This window comes from Heterocephalus glaber, unplaced genomic scaffold (assembly GCF_053883595.1).
Source record: "Heterocephalus glaber isolate CG9 unplaced genomic scaffold, H.glaber_assembly_v1.0 deba00000071, whole genome shotgun sequence".
NCBI classification, from domain to species: Eukaryota; Metazoa; Chordata; class Mammalia; order Rodentia; family Bathyergidae; genus Heterocephalus; species Heterocephalus glaber.
The window spans coordinates 14,700,882-14,717,363 of NW_028258137.1; the positions used below are offsets into that span (position 1 = coordinate 14,700,882).

The 16,482-nt window shown below is 34.2% G+C and overlaps 1 long non-coding RNA gene and 1 pseudogene across 1 annotated transcript in view; one reads left to right on the forward strand and one right to left on the reverse strand.

The window, feature by feature from the left end:
- The window catches only part of LOC147830624 (uncharacterized), a 122,895-nt gene that overhangs the window by 94,765 nt on the left and 11,648 nt on the right, over window positions 1-16,482 (reverse strand). The window lies entirely within an intron of this gene.
- On the forward strand, window positions 8,746-9,465 carry LOC110348722 (large ribosomal subunit protein uL6 pseudogene; annotated as a pseudogene).

Here is a 16,482-nt window from a genome sequence, read left to right on the forward strand (position 1 = left end):
CAGGCATGACAGATTCTAAAAACTGGAGAAACCATTTCAGTCATTAGGATTTTTTTTTAATTACAGAAACAGAATTCCAAGTTTTCTTTAATGTAGTCTGTTTCACACTACACTCTTAGAAGGACATATTAAAATGTATTATATATTGCACCATAAGCCAAAGAGAGTTCTAATCCACCCATTAAAGCTTTAAAAAATTAGCTTTTGGTAAGAAGGCCTACTGTCAGCAGCCAGAAAGTTATGAAGAGAATTCTGTGGGAGAGTATACTATCACAATATTTCTTAACATATTTACAATCTGAACAAGAGTGAGAACGCATGCTATTGGCAAACTCCACCTTTAGTCTTTAAGAAATAATAATGGCCAGGCATACTGGTGCACACATGTATTTCTAGCACTCTGGGAGGCTGAGGCAGGAGGATCAAAAGTTAGAGCCCAGACTGGGCAACTTAGTGACTTAGTGAAACCCTGTCTCAAAATAAAAATAAAAAATAAAATGGCCTGGGGCCATAGCTAGTGAAAAGGCACTAAGTTCAATCCCCAGTACCACCACCAACAGCAATACCATGAATACCACAATAGCTATCATTCATTAGGTGTTCACTATATACCAAACATTGTGCCATATGTATATTATCTCATTTTATTCTCACAACAACCCTGCAGGTAAATATTATTAGTCTTGTTTTTTTCATGAAAAACAAAGGCTTAGAATATTAAGTTACCTGTCCTAGGATACTAAGCTAGCAAAATAACAAAGCCAGAATTCAAACTTAGGTCCATCTAACTCTTAAGTCCATATTCTTATTAAATGTGTTTTAATACATACAATTCATTCAAGAAAGGGCTTTGAGAAAAGCACCTGAGACAGAGAAAGGAGAGCCTCAGAGGCAAACATAGGCAAGGCTTGCTCACTGGAAGAGGGCACTGTCCTGGAGGGGGGCATATTTGCCCAAGGTTCACTAACCAGTTCCATTCAGGAAGAAATCTAGAAATCTGTGTATTAGTTTTCTACTGCTGACATACAAATTATCACAAACCTAGTGACTTAAAAACAATTTATTGCCTTAAAGTCTTACAGGTTAGATGTCTGACATGAGTCTCACTGGGCTAAGATCAAAGTATTAGTAAAGTCTCAAGACTCTAGAGCAGAATCTGTTTCTGTCACTTTTCTAGCTTCTTGAGACCATCTGCTGATGGTCTTCCTTGACTCGTGGCTCCTTCCTACAGCCTCAAAGCTAGCAATGGTTAGTTGAGTCCTCCTCAGACTGCTGTCTCTCTGGTTTTTTTCATAACCCCATCTCCCTTTCATTACAAGAAGGTTCTCTAGTTGTGAGGATGTATGTGATTAGTCTGGGGCCACTCAGATAATCAACCATAGCCTCACCATCTCAAGGTCTTTAACCTAATCACATCAACAAAGTTTCTATGTAAGGTAATAGATCGTGAGGGTTGGGACACAGATATTATTGGGAGAGGAGGGGATGACATTATTCTGCTTATTGCAGTCTGACTAAAAAGACAGTAAAGCCACTCAATAGTCAGTCCTCTTTTTCTGTTTCCACATGGATAAGACAATTTACTGATAATATTTTGGCTTTCCCTGTACCTTACTTATAGGAAGAGAATGTGCTGTTTAGAAAATACAGTGTCTAATCCCTTGGGCAAATACATTTTACATTATATTGAATAATTTGTTTTCTGAGTTATACATTAATGTCTTGTGAGTGCTGTCAGAATGAGTCAGAATCTTAGTCCAAAAACTCCAAGACTCAGACAAGATCAATATTCTGATCTTTAACTTACAGATCAGAGTTGGGTGAGGGAGGGGGTATATTTAATAGCTCTATGTCTACCACAAAAAACAACCTTTTGAAAATCATATTTAGGAAGCTATATATAATTAGATATATCCAAGAGTACAGTTATATGTTACTCTTTGATTTACAAGACTGTATCAACAAAACAAATAGTCATGGTTTTCTGATTGTATCTATGTAATCAACCAAGCAGTTTGAGTAGAATGTCCTTGAAAGGCAGTGGGGAATTTCAAATCAACAACTTTTAGAACATAGATAGACAACAGACCAAAAACAAATTGCACTGTACATTTTAAATGGGTAAAATGTATGGTATGCGAATTATATCTCAACAAAGCCATTTAAAACATGGGTCACAAAGAGCAGACAATGAAAGTAGGATCTGGTTAAATATCAGGATTGAATGGGATAAAAACAAAGGATCGTAGCCAATTTATGATATTAGTGATGATCCCTTCTTTAATATTTACTACTTCCCTCTTTCTTCTATCTACTCTCACTTTTTTTTTTTTTTTTTTTTTTTTTTGCTTTACCAGGGATTGAATTCAGTACCTTGTGCTTGGCAAGGCAGGTAAGGTGCCACTGAGCAAAATCCCCAGCCCCTCTACTCTCACTTTTGATAGATTCTGTTATTGAAAGAGTCACAATTTTCTATCATTTTACTTTATTTTCTTGTTTTTTAGCATACTAATCAATTAATATTCATAACATAACATACACAACAGACTTACTCTATAAATTATAAATAATACAGAATGTGAGCCTAATGTTAACTTTCCGTGCTCCTTATCAGAGATAAGTATGGAGAAGGGAAACATTCCCATTCCAATCCTGTTTTAGGAACTTTTGTTGTGTCACCCTAGTTCTGTACTATACGCTAATTCACTATGTGCCCTAAATAATTCCAAGTGCCACAACAGCTATATCAGATTCATGCGCATTTGTATAAAGATTCTCATATTAAATTCAAAGAAGTGATTTCTACTTGCAAATGTAGCAAGTTCACACTTTAGTAGACAAACTCCATTTGTTCTATTTTATAGCAATAACTATTATAATGCCCAATAGTCATTCCACTGATCTGTGGAATGCTATTGAATAACTTCTCTCTGAATTTAAAAAAAAAAAAAAAACCTGCTTATTCTTTCTCAAGACCAGTAATGAACCATTTTCACAAATACCATAGCAGAGTAAAACCTGGCTGTCAGAGGTCACAAAGTAGTTTTGCTTGTAAATTAGGAAGTTAGGCAATGTTTTCCTTTAGGCATTATAATAGTTGATATGTGAAAATAATCACGATATAGCTTCTAAAAAGTCCCCTCTAAGTAACCATAAAACCATTTTAAAAGAACATTTTCCTGAAACCGATAGATTAAAACAGATTAGAAAAATTAATAAAATACCATTGTCTAAGTCTATAAACAGTTCCTTCAGTCTTGAAGTAGAACACTTCTCTCATATGAATTTAGACAAAATAGTCTACTTACTTTATCACATGAGCATTGTAAACAATCACCTTCTAACCATTCTCAGAATAACAACAATATCTAAAGTTATAAGTCTAATCCTTTGGTATAAGGGTGCGTTTTCCCCCTTGCGGTACTGGGGACTGAACCCAGGAGTGATCTACACCCCTACTCCCAGCCCTTCCTTTTAATTTTGAAGTAGGATCCTGCTAAATTGCCCAGGCTGGCCTCAAACTTGCAATCCTCCTGCCTCAGCCTTTGGGATTACAGGTATGCATCACCATCCCCAGATATAACTGTGCTTATATACTGGATTCTTCACTGAACCACAAGTTCATCATATTCTGTTATATGATTTCATGTAGTACCATTTATTCCCATATCATAGTATGCCTAGTTACACAGAAAGAACATGATGGGCCAAGGAGAATCAATGTACATAATCCACACTGAAAGCAAAGTCTTACATAATTTCCTTGATCTTAAATATGAATGCAAAACAAATCTTGTAGAACAAACATAACATAAACTCAGTTTCAGATGCAAAAGTACCACGGTCAAATAGTTTATACTATTCATTTTACCAGGATTCTGCAAAAACCTGGAAAAACTGTTAATCATTGTAGTTGAAACTGGAAATCTTTGAATGTTAGATTAGAAAGCAGGTTACAAAGTAGTTTATGGTACATTTATACATTTGCCAACATTGTGTTGTTGTTGCTGGTGTTGTTTTAATACACACAAATTCAAGTCCTTATTCTAGGGATCTTTCAGACAATTGAAAGCTGAATTTTCCAAGCAGGCATCTGTAGCTCATTAGGTCTGCCACAGACCGTGAAAACCACTTGCCAATAGTGTTGAAAGACTATTACTCATTTCAATCTCACCAAAGAGGACAGGCCTTTCTCTGAAAAAACATTAGTGAAAAACACTGAATTTGGGGCTGTGATTGGAACACATCAGCACACATGGATGGAAACTCAATAGAGAAACTAAAGCCAAGTGGAGGTGGCAGATTGATGTTCTTTTCTTTCTTTTTTTTTTTTTTTTTTTTTTTTGTTAACCTTCAGAGACAACAGCTTCCACCTGGATTTCAAAAAGAGGAAAAAAAAAAAAAAATCACCTGCCAATAATGCACCTGCAGCATGTACTGCCCGATCTGACAGAACTGTCAGTCTGAATGGTAAAGTCCCTGCATATGACTGAGCTCTGTAATCTCAGAAGCTTAAAACAAAGAAAATTAAGGGGCCAATCAAATCACCTTTGAATGTCACTCAATGCCCAAGTAATGATCAGAAAAATCATGATCACATTCAGAACTTATTCAGCAACCACAAAGCCAACTAAGGAAATTCTAGACATTTAAAATTCTGTAGAGTTAAATTAAATATTAATAAGCCATAGCAAGTATATAGAAGATGAAAATAATATAACTGCCTAGATAACTTGCACAAATATAAGTAATCTTGCTCTTCAGACACTACTTAAAACTAGATAAATATATAACACTGAACTAAAATCTACCTCAGTAGATAGAGCCTCATAGCTCAAATATAAGCACTAAAAAGGATCCTAAATTGCCAAATAGGCTCTGTTTCTTCATCAAGATGCTAGCTACACAGATATCCTTGGGTCATGAAAATTCATGACCTACAGTATGTGAAATTTTGCAATCAAAGAAGATTTGTAATCAAGCAAACATCATGTCCTCTAGTCAACTGTCCCATAAATTTAATTTCTGAGAAAAGCAATAGTAACAAATTCCTATTTACTATTTAGCTGAAAGTTCCAACTATATGCTTAAAAAAGCGAATACATAACAAAAAAAGTTTACATGATATGAAAACACATGTAAAAGTGCTTCCAAAGGAAACAACTAAATGCTAAAGCATAAAAAGGAATAAAAATAGTAGGCTTTATAAGAATGTGAAAAAAAAACAGGTAGTTCAACAGGTTCCTGAAATCCTGGTAGTGATCAATAAATTGACTTCTGCTTCACCTTTTATGAAGAGGCTGTACTTAGCAAATCACTGTGTAAGCTGCCTCAATAACAGCATTCCTGCTATCAAGTTTACCTGCAATGATTCCAACAAAGAAATTAATTTCTTAGATGACAAGAAAAGGTTATCTGAAATGGGGAAAACACAGGAGACTGAGCTTTCTACTAATAAAACAGACAAATATCAGTCTAGGCACTGAATTCAGAGCTGTTTAACTGTCGGCAAGATATGAATTCCCTGTAGCCCAACTACTACCATTATTTTACACACACACACACACATACACGTATGTATGTATATATGTATGCCCATGTGTGTATGTATGTGTGTACTTGCTCTCGTTTTCTAACACTTTCCTAGTTTTAGCACTGAAGTGCCATGACCCAGAAATCCACATCCTGGGCAAAGTGGGACAGTCACACTAATTTTCAGCTCCCAATGCATGCACACACACACACACACACACACACACACACACACACACTCATCCATCCACACCCCAAACTCCAAAGTGTTTCTAAAACATGCAATAAATTTTTTTTTTGCTTAAATTCTTTTATTGGTATATTTTAGGTATACAATATGTCTACATTTATCATTGGGTGCTTGTACCTGGGCATGATGTATCTTGGTTCTTATTTTTTCCCCATTACCTGTGCACCCTTCACCCCCTCCACGCTTATGAATTTATTAACTCTTCAGACAATAAGTATATCATAAAATTGTCTAACTTATGCACGATGGCCCATGCCTATAATCCCAGCAACTCTGGAGGATGAAGCAGGAAGATCTCAAATTCAATCCTCACCTGGGCAACTTAGGAAGATCCTGTCTCAAAATAAAAAGAGCTGGGAATGTACCTCAATGTGAAGGCCTTGGGTTTAATCTCTAGTATCACAAAAGAAAAATCTTTTTGTCCAATAGCTGTTTCTTGTTTTATGACTATATCAACAAAATATGTAACTGACAGTGGTCAAGCTAAGAACTTGCAAACTGCCATTCATCACAAGTCATCAGGCCCACTCCTTCCTAAAAAGACTCATGTTTAAATCAAATTTTTATCATTAAGTGTTCTCACAGGAAACCTTTTATTATCATTCCACATTGTAAATATTGGGAAAAACTCTGAGGTATTCTATAGTTTTGAATTTCAGCTCTACCACTAAACAATGCAAACTTTGGAAAAAAAACCTTTAACTTCGGTAAGTATTTCCTGGTATAGTAAATGAGGATAATAGTTGTACTGACTTGACAGTGTTTTCGCAAGTATTACACGTTATGGTGTATATAAAATACTTAGTACAATATGGTAGCATGAAGTTCTCAATAAGCGTTACTTATTATCATTATTGCTAATAATACGGCTATATAGTTAAACATTTATAAGTACTTGGAAGGTGGCAGTTGCCTATTCTTGTCTTTTTTTCTGGAAACGTTTTCTTTTAAAATAATTTATTTCCTCTTACAGTACTTGGATTGCCAGAATTATTCTGACTTTAATAACTAGGAGACTCCTGAGTAGTTTAAAATAGGGAATGTCTTTGTAATAAGATTCACTATGTCCTTACATGGAATATCTTCCCATTATTAAATTTAAGTAACAGATGTAATATTGCAGTAAAGAAGAAAAAAATCGATCTTCTCACCCCTATTATTAAAAAATTCAGCATTTAAAGGGGTAAAATTTGGCTATAAAGTTTTATCCAGGTTCAAAAAATCAGGTGTAAACACTGAATCAAAATAGTCAAATTAGATTTTAGAATTTGAGGAAATCTTCAAACTCCTCTGGTCCAAATCTACCTACTTTTCTCTCTTCCACTTGCTCTAGTACTGGGTATTGAACCCAAGGGTGCTCTACCACTAAGGTATATCCCCTGTCCTTTTTAAAATTTTATTTTGAGACGGTCTCATTAGATTGCCCTAGTGGGCTTCAAGCTTGCAATCTTCCTGTCAACCTCTTCAGTAACTGAAATGACAGATGTGCACCACTATACCCAGAAACCTCTCATTTTACAAATAGAGCCCATAAGAGGTTGCGGGTGTAGGTCAGTGGTAGAGTGCTTGGTTGCCCAACATATTCAAGGCCCTGGGTTCTATCTTCAGCACTGACAAAAAAAAACTATGAGAGATGTTTTATCCAATGCCATACAGCCAGAATCAGAGATATCAGAAGAACCCAGGTCTCCTGACAATGTGTAGTCCAGTCATCTTTTCAATATGCTTCTTTCCAAAACTTAAGTGAAAATCATAAGACAAATTCCGATTTCAAAACCTCTAGTAAAACTTCCACCTCCTGCCTCACAAGCACAAGGTCTCAAGTTTGATCCCTGGTACCAAAAAAACAAAAAATCTCTAGGAAAACTTATATTTGAATAAACAAAAATAATTAAGGGAGGAATAGTTAGTATAACATTGAATATACACTTTGAAGTGTATATAGCATGTTTCAAATGCCAGCTCTGCCATACCTTTACTGTATGTCAACATACAAAGAATATACTCTACGAGCTTTAAATTTCACATTTGTAAAAATGGTAACACTACATATACAAATAAATAAGATATAAAACAGGTTAGAATAGCACAGGAGTTGAGAGTCAGGCAATAGACACAGTAAAAAAAAATGAATGCTTAAATTTTTAAAAAATTATTACACTTAAAGATATATTACCATTAAGTTCTCTCAAAATACCCCCCCACACACACACACATGCTACAAACACGCATATCCCATAGTTTTTGCCATTTTCTGAAGCAGTTCTGGAAGTCTTCTTTTATGAATGTCTTTAGTTTCACTGTCATGGCTGCCTCAATGTCCTGAATCCATTCAAAACCTTTACATTTTATAGTCATTTCAACTTTGAGGAAAAACCAGAAATGCCAGATTTGGTGTCAGATTTGGTGAATAAGTTTGATAAGAACAGAACAGAATGTTTTTTGGAGCCTATATTTCCACTGTATGGCACTAGGCAGCAACATTCACTGTACTTTTGATCATGCCTTGTAAAGACTCAAAAGAGGACTTCCATAACTGTTTTCAGAAAGAGGTAAGAATGATGGGCTAAGTGTACTCAAAGCAAAGGGGAGTACTGTGAGGGGGATTAATGGCAATGTGTTTTTTGTTATAATTAAAATTTTTAATTTAAACATTCACTGTATAGTTTGATCATATTGCATACCTATGTTTGAAAATTTCTGTAACTTACTCATTGTTTGAACAAGTTGTATAAGGTTTCTAAACCATGAGAAGTACTTTAGCACAGAATATGGCACATAATAGCTGTAACAAGTTTTAGTGTTATATATAGATCATATGGCATTTAGAGGGTACTGAATAATAAAAACACAGTCACTACCAATAACAAAAACATCTGCTTTCCGAGTAAAACTACGACAGGGTGACAAAGTCAACAGGCTACATAAAAATTAATGAGTTTTTTGCTACATCTACTGCAAGAATGAAGACCATTCTCAGCAATTGGACTCTTGATAGTCCAGAAAATGTCAACATCACTCTGAAGGAATGCACAGTTATTGTGAAGAGCCCCAGAGAACCCTACAAAAGAACTTCAATTACTTCAATGGTGAAACGTCTCCTTTCAAAAATAAAGAGGTTCCAGGGTGGCAAATGGTGGTGAAACAGAAAGAAACTGGTTGTTGCTTGCACTATTGGTAGTCATGTAAAAAACACCACCAAGAGTGTTTGTTACATTGGGTTCCCATTACAAGATGAGATTTGAGTAAGCCCACTTCCTACCAATGTCATTATTCAGGAGAATGGGTCTTTTCTTGAAATGCAGAATTTCTTTGGTGAAAAATACATCAGCAGGGTTCAGATGAGGCCAGGTAATGCTTATTCAGTATTTCAAGCCCAGAACGATGCATCAATCACTGAAGGAATGACTGTGAACTTGTTTTAAATTCAGCTGTTCCAATTCAATAAACCACAGTAGTTAAAAACATGGGGATCAGGAAATTTCTGGATGGTATATATGTCTCTGAAAAAGGAACAATTCAGTTCTGCATGTTGATGAATAAGATCTAAGAACTGTCTTGCTGAAGAAACAAAGTCACATGTTATAAAAGCACTTCGTGATTTTTTGGGTTTCTTTTTGTTTTGCTGGCCTTGAGCTTACTACGTAGCCCTACCCTCAAACTTGGGATCCTCCTGCCTCAGCCTCCCAAATACTGGAATTACAAGCATGTGCCATAAAGCCTCACTTTCATTGTGATATTTTAATGAGACAACAAAATATCTTTATTAAAAATTACTGCTATCTATTCTAAAATATCCCCTTACCTTGAAATATGTGAAAAGTTTATTAGACTGCAATTAAACATAAAATTTTAAAAGTATAAAACTTAAAATCTATAGTAAATGATCACTCTGTCATGATATATTTAAGAAGACTGTGGGTACTGAACTTTAAAATTCTCAATTCATGAGGTTTTTTTGTTTTTGTTTTTGTTTTTTTGGTACTGGGGATCCAACTCAGGACCTTGCACTTGCGAGGCAGGCAACAGAACCACTGAGCTAAATCCCAGGCCCTCACAAGTAATTTTTTTTAAGGTGTAAGTCAGAACTAGATAACAGAAAACTTACAAAATATAAAATAAAGCTAGAATTATACAACAATATGTAAGTAAATCTGTGAAAAACCAGCTGTGTACAGAAGAAACGTTCAGCTTTGGAGGCCTGTGACTATTATGACATGGTTTTCATAAACTTCTAATCAAAAATATAATAAAAGAAAAAGAAACAGTAGAAAACCACATCTAACATTTCACCATTTAAGGGAACCAATTCCCCAGTGATTAAAAAAAAATCTATCTCTGAACTGGGTGGAAAAGCATGATTCCTAAATCCAAAGGGAAATTAAACCACAAAGTTTAAACAAAACAGCATGAAAAAAAAAATCAATATCTCACAAAATAATAAGGAATAATTTAGTTTTCAGTTTTCTCTTTACAAAAATTCTATTTTTAGATCAGATACAGTGACTTAAGATGCTACCACGTCTTTAAGCTCCATTTTGTAGGGAAATACCTGCTTGGCTTTGTGACTTCTAAAGGTAAATAGGAGGCTTTGCATTTAAGTCATAATATGGAATACTTCAGAGTAACCTCATGCCAAAATTGCATATTTCTGAGGGATGCAAAGGTATTCAATAAAAAGCTTTTAAAGGCATATTTTTAAACTTGCAGCAGGAAAGCTTTTCTGTGTCAAGACAGTAATTCTTTTAACAGCATTGATCAAAATGTCATTCTTTTATGAGTGTACAATACCTTTTAATGGCATACAACAAGCCATTAGGGTTATACACCTCTGTATAGAAGACAGCTTACTGGAAAAAAGGGAACACTGGCCAAGACAGAGTCAGGAGGTTTTACGCTTCTAATAAGGATCCTCCCCCCACCCCAGCTGCTTCATTCTAAAGTCCAGACCTGAAATTATCTAAAAATTAAGTGTAAGCTCTGTCACTTCCTTGATTTAGAACTGCTTTCACAGAGCTCTGGGCTATAAGATCTAAACTGTATCTTTACAGGTACCATAGGATGATTTTGAAAAGAGTCTTTCATGTAGGGCCAGAAAAAAATTAGTAATGAATATTAAAAAAGAATGATGGTTTTATTTACTTTCTGGGGAAAGAAGAAAGTGATTTAAGAGAAAATGTTATGATATTATCACTTCCCATATTTATTTACAAAGCCAAATACTAAAGGAATAGTACAGTTATGTATTACTCTACATATCTGTCACCTAATATAGATTAGTTAATCTTTCATAAAAGGAATTACTTTGAAATAATCTTTAAAACAGGTCCTGTCTTTGAGATATTCATGTTTAAAAAAGATAAAAGTCAATTCTGAATTTATTTAGAAAAACTCAAACAAACACAAACTCAAAAAAACTTCTATAAATTTGCCAAATTTCTAACCACTCAGGAAATGAAAACTAAGAAGTGGAGCAAAAATAGAAAGAAAACTTTCTCTGCTTTTGGTGTTATACCTTTACTTTTCACTATAAAGGAAATATAATTTAAATACAAGTAAATTCCTAGAATTATACAAATACCCAGATAAACTGATGGTAGCCTAAATTTCTGTCTTCTGAAAACTATTTAAGGGCTTCATACAGTCCAAAAACATTACAAGTAATAAATACATTCCTGCACCAAAAGCAAAACTCATCTTTACAGACCATATCAGATGTGTCTCAAAACCATTTCCCTGAGAGAAAAGTTTAAAAAGCAGAAAAGTCTGTCTTCTTTAAAGGTAGGTGTGTGTATGCAAGAAAATATTAAGTGAAAAAGTAAAGTTCAATGAATGGTTCTCCAGATTTTATAATTAAACAGAACATTCTGTTTCAGGATGTGTAGAGGACCAGAGTATATACACCAATTTCATCAATAAAGTCAACTAAAAATACAAGGTAAAAACACAAAAACATTTTTAGAGCATCCAGGAATTTGTAAGAATAGGAAGAAATTCTCAATCCAAAATCTACACAAAGTGGGAGCTCAGAGATAAACACAATGCTAAATTTGTTGTTGTCCTGGGGACACATGGTCAGACATTTTGACTAAGCCATAGACTTACAGGTCTTGTTAGCTATGAAAGATTGAAAAAAAAAACCACATAAAATACAGACTTTCCTCCCATGAAGCTGGGACTGAAAGGGTTTCTTGCAATGTGAAGGTGATCTAGGAGTCTGGGCTAGACAAATGCAAGGAAAGTTGCTTTCACCAGGTCCACAGCTGAGGAAAACAAAATTACAAGTTCTTACCACAACCGGTCAAACATAGAAGCTCACCCCAAATTCGCATCATCTGAATGGGTCAAAAATTAACAAACATGCTGACTTCCAGAAATGAGTTTGGAAGCATTTCATCCTTTTCAATTTCACTGAAGTGTTTGAGGAATACTGATGATATAGCGTTGTTAAAGGTTTTGTAGAATTCAGCAGTGAATTCATCAGATCCTGGACATTTTTAGTTGGAAGGTTTTTTACTACTGCCTAAATTTCATTTATTGTTATTGTGTTGTTCAGTATTTTTGTGTCTTGGGTTAGCTTTGGTAATTTGTATGAGTCAAGGAATCACCATTTATTTAACATTTTCCAAATTTGTTGGAATACAGCTTTTCATAGTAGTTACTACATATCTTCCAGATTTCGATGATGTGATTTTTGCCTTTTCCATTTTTAATTGCACTGGTGTGAATCTCTCTTTCTCTCTTGGGAAGTTTAGCTAAGAATTTAATTATTTTGTTTATTCTTTCAAAGAACCAGCTCTTCTATTTGTTGATTCTTTGTTTTTTGTTGTTGTTGTTGTTGTTTTGGTCTCAAATCACTGATTTGTACTCTAATTTTTATGATTTCCTTCCTTAATTTTGGTTCGGACTTGGATTGTTGATCCCAAAACCAGACAAACACTGAAGAAAAGAAAACTATAAGCCAGTCCCCTTAATAAACACAGATGCAAAGAGCCTCAATAAGATATTAGCAACACATCATCACACACATCATCAAAAAATCATACATCATGACCAAGTAGGTTTGATCCCAGAGTTGCAAGGTTGGTTCAACATACACAAATCAATAAATGTAACATCACATAAACAGAAACAAGGACAAAAGCCACATTATCATATCAACAGATGCAGAAAAGGCTTTTGATAATATCCAACATCCCTTCATGATAAAAACAAAACACTGAAGGAAATAGGCATAGAAGTGCTATACCTGAATTTGATACAAGCTATTTATGACAACGCAATGGCCAACATCATATTAAATGTAGAAAAACTTAAATCATTTCCTCTAAATTTAGGAACAAGAAAAGAATTCCCATGATCACTACCTCTGTTCAACATAGTCCTTGAAACATTAGCCAGAGCAATCAGGCAAGAGAAACAAATCAGGCAAGAGAAACAAATAAAAGGGATATATATAACTCAAATTACCATTATTTGCAGATGACATGATACTCTGCATAAAAGATCCAAAGAATTGTACCAAAAACTGTTAGAATTAATAACCATTTTCAGCAATGTAGCAGGATAGAAACTCAATACACAAAAATCAATAGCATTTGTATATACCAAAAATGAATTCAATGAGAAAAATTATGAAAATACCATTCACATTAGCATCAAGAAAAATTAAATACCTAGGAATTAACCTAATGAACAAAGTAAAAGACCTCTACAATGAAAACTACAGCACTCTGAAAAAGAATATTGAAGAGGGTATCAGAAAATGTAAATATAGTCCCTGCACTTGGATAGGCAGAACCAATGTTGTCAAAATGGCCATATTCTCAAAACTCTTCTATAGTTTAAACACAATTTCAATCAAAATATCAATATCATACTTCACAGAAGTAGGGATAACAATCTTAAAATTCATATGGAACCAGAAGAGATCCAGAATAACAAAAACAATCTTGGAAAATTGAATACCACAGACTGAAAAAAATGTATAAAGAATAAATAGAGGTTTATTTAACTCGTGGTTCTGGGGGCTAGGAAGCTCAATAACATGGCAGAGGATATTACATGTAGGGAAAGAGCAAGTATACTAAATTCAACCATTTTTTTTCTTATAAACCCACTAATATCATCACGGGGTCCCATCCTCATGATCCACTTACCCTTAGTTACCTCCTAAAGGCCTCACCTCCAAATTCTATTATATACAACTTTAGGGACTAAATTCCTAATATAAGTTTTGGTAGACACATTCAAGCCATACAAATATGGAAAATAGTTCCGTGAAGGCATAAGAGAGCTATTAAAGCAGCCAAAAATCTAGGGACCAAGATTTTTAACAACAACAAAATACAGAGGGGTAACTCAACTTCGAGCATGGATTTTCTTGTCATTTGTCAATTCTCAGACAGAAGACTGAGAAACTAAGCAGAGTTGTTAGGAGTGTCATAGACTAGGGAGAAAAATGAACTTTGGGAAACATGAGCAATAAACTAGAAAGGTATCATAAGAATGAAACCCAACTATATATCAACTCAATCCCTGACTGGATTAAGTTAACTGTCTCAACTTCATCTACCTGCCAGAAGCAAAAATAAACCCTCTTTGGAAAAAAGTTAATATCATCCAGATGCTCAAACTATCACATCCGATGTCTGACGTTCAGTTGACAATTATGAGGCATTCCAGGAGACAAAACTATAATAAGAAAAAACAAATAAAAGAAACAGAACTACAGGAGATACAGGTATTAAAGTTATCACATCTATACTTTAAAATATCTTTGACTAATATTTTCAAGAAAATAGAAGAGGATTTTAGTTTCCCATAAAATAATGGAAAACATCCAAATCCAAATGTCTTCCCATAATCTCCACAAAACTTTAAAAATAAAAATGCAGTAAAAATAGAAAACCTGCATGAAATATGTCTATAGTATATTAAGAGACAATAGTAAGTACTTCAAATACATGTAAGTAGAGAATTGAACACTAAAATCCAGCAGCCATCTTTGGAGCCCATGTCAGAGAAAAAAAGGGAGAGACAGACTATATAGAAAAGGAGAGGGAATCAAGGATGAAGAGGGAGAGAAAGTAGATAAACTGTGCAACAGAAAGTGGGGAAAATCCTAAAAATACATCTGAGACCTGTTAGATTAGAATACTGGTTACTTGCAATTGTAAGAAATACAAGTGACAGTCTTGGAAAAACACCTCTTCTGGGTAAAAGAACTGTGACTTAGAGGGGTACTATTTGGATGCAGGGTGGTAAAGAGAAAGAAAGCAAGAGATAAAAGATAATATTGGTCCTACAGAAATAAAAGATTAGCACAAAATTAGAGACAATAACTCCTCCAAAATAAATTATAGATTAATGAAACTACACATTATAATAAAAAATAGGGTGATTCTGAAGTAAGAAATCTTGCAACCTCCCTCACTATTTATTATATAAACAATTATTGCTGGTTAAAACAACAAATTATTCAAAATTGATCAGAAAATAACAAGCATCTACTGTAAAAGTTATTAAAAGAACACAGAAGTCAGGTACAGGGATGTATGTCTGGAATTCCAGTACTCAGAAAGAGGCTGAGAAAGTAGGACTGTGAGTTCAAGGCCAGCATGTGCTACACATGAGTTCAAGGCTGACTTGGACTATATAGTGAGACTCTGCCTTCCAAAACAAAACAAACATTTTGATCCTCATTTACACTTTCAGTTCCTTACACCAGAGAAAAAATTCGGTATTTGCACATATGTCTCCTATATATTTCACTTAAGAACATGGCCTCAAATGTGCATCCATTTAGCTATAAATGCCTCTAGTTTATCATTCTTTATGGCTCAGATGTATAACAGATAATGTGAAATAGGAAGAAAAGGTCCAAAGGGGAAGGGGAAGGGGAAGTGGGAAGGGTGGGGTAAAGGAAAGAAGGGAAAGGAAAAAATATGAGAAAAGGAAAAAACGAAAACAAAGTCTTTGTAAATAGGGAGGGGTGGAGGGGTTGAAGGGAGGGCAGGGGAAGGGGAAAAACACAAGAACCAAGATATATCCTGTAAAGGTACAAATTCCAAGTGATGAATGTCATCATATTGTACACCTAAAATGTACTAATAAACTTAATGAATAAAAACAAACAAAAAGAAACAGCACAAAAACAAAAGAACAGAAATTTTAAAAAATTAAAAATTCTTCAGCTGAAATATAGCACTCAAAAAATCTGTAAGACACAGAAAACTATAATCATATTTTGACTTGAATTACACATTGGTAAACACATATTCACATTGAATTAAGAGGAAAACAAACAAATCTCTTAAACATTCCAATTCTGAATAGAAATGTCAAAACTCAGGCAGATGTGAAATGAGAGGCAACTGGTTTCATATAAGAAATTAAGAAAAAAACAAAATTAATTTTAGAAATAAAGAATGATAAAATAGTCAAGATAGAAAACAATTTACTGAAAATAAAGGTCACTGAAGAAAGCAAGAAAACAGCCAAGAGAACAAAACAAAATGATGAACTAGGAAATTATGAATTCCTGAGAAAATTTTAAAATATAACAGAGTCCAATGTACATAAAATTGTATGGCCTAAATAAAAAGCAAAACAATGGAATAAAACTAATATTTAAAGATACAATTTTTTTTAAATGAAGTAAAATAGGACATAAACTTACATATCTAAATACTGAGCTA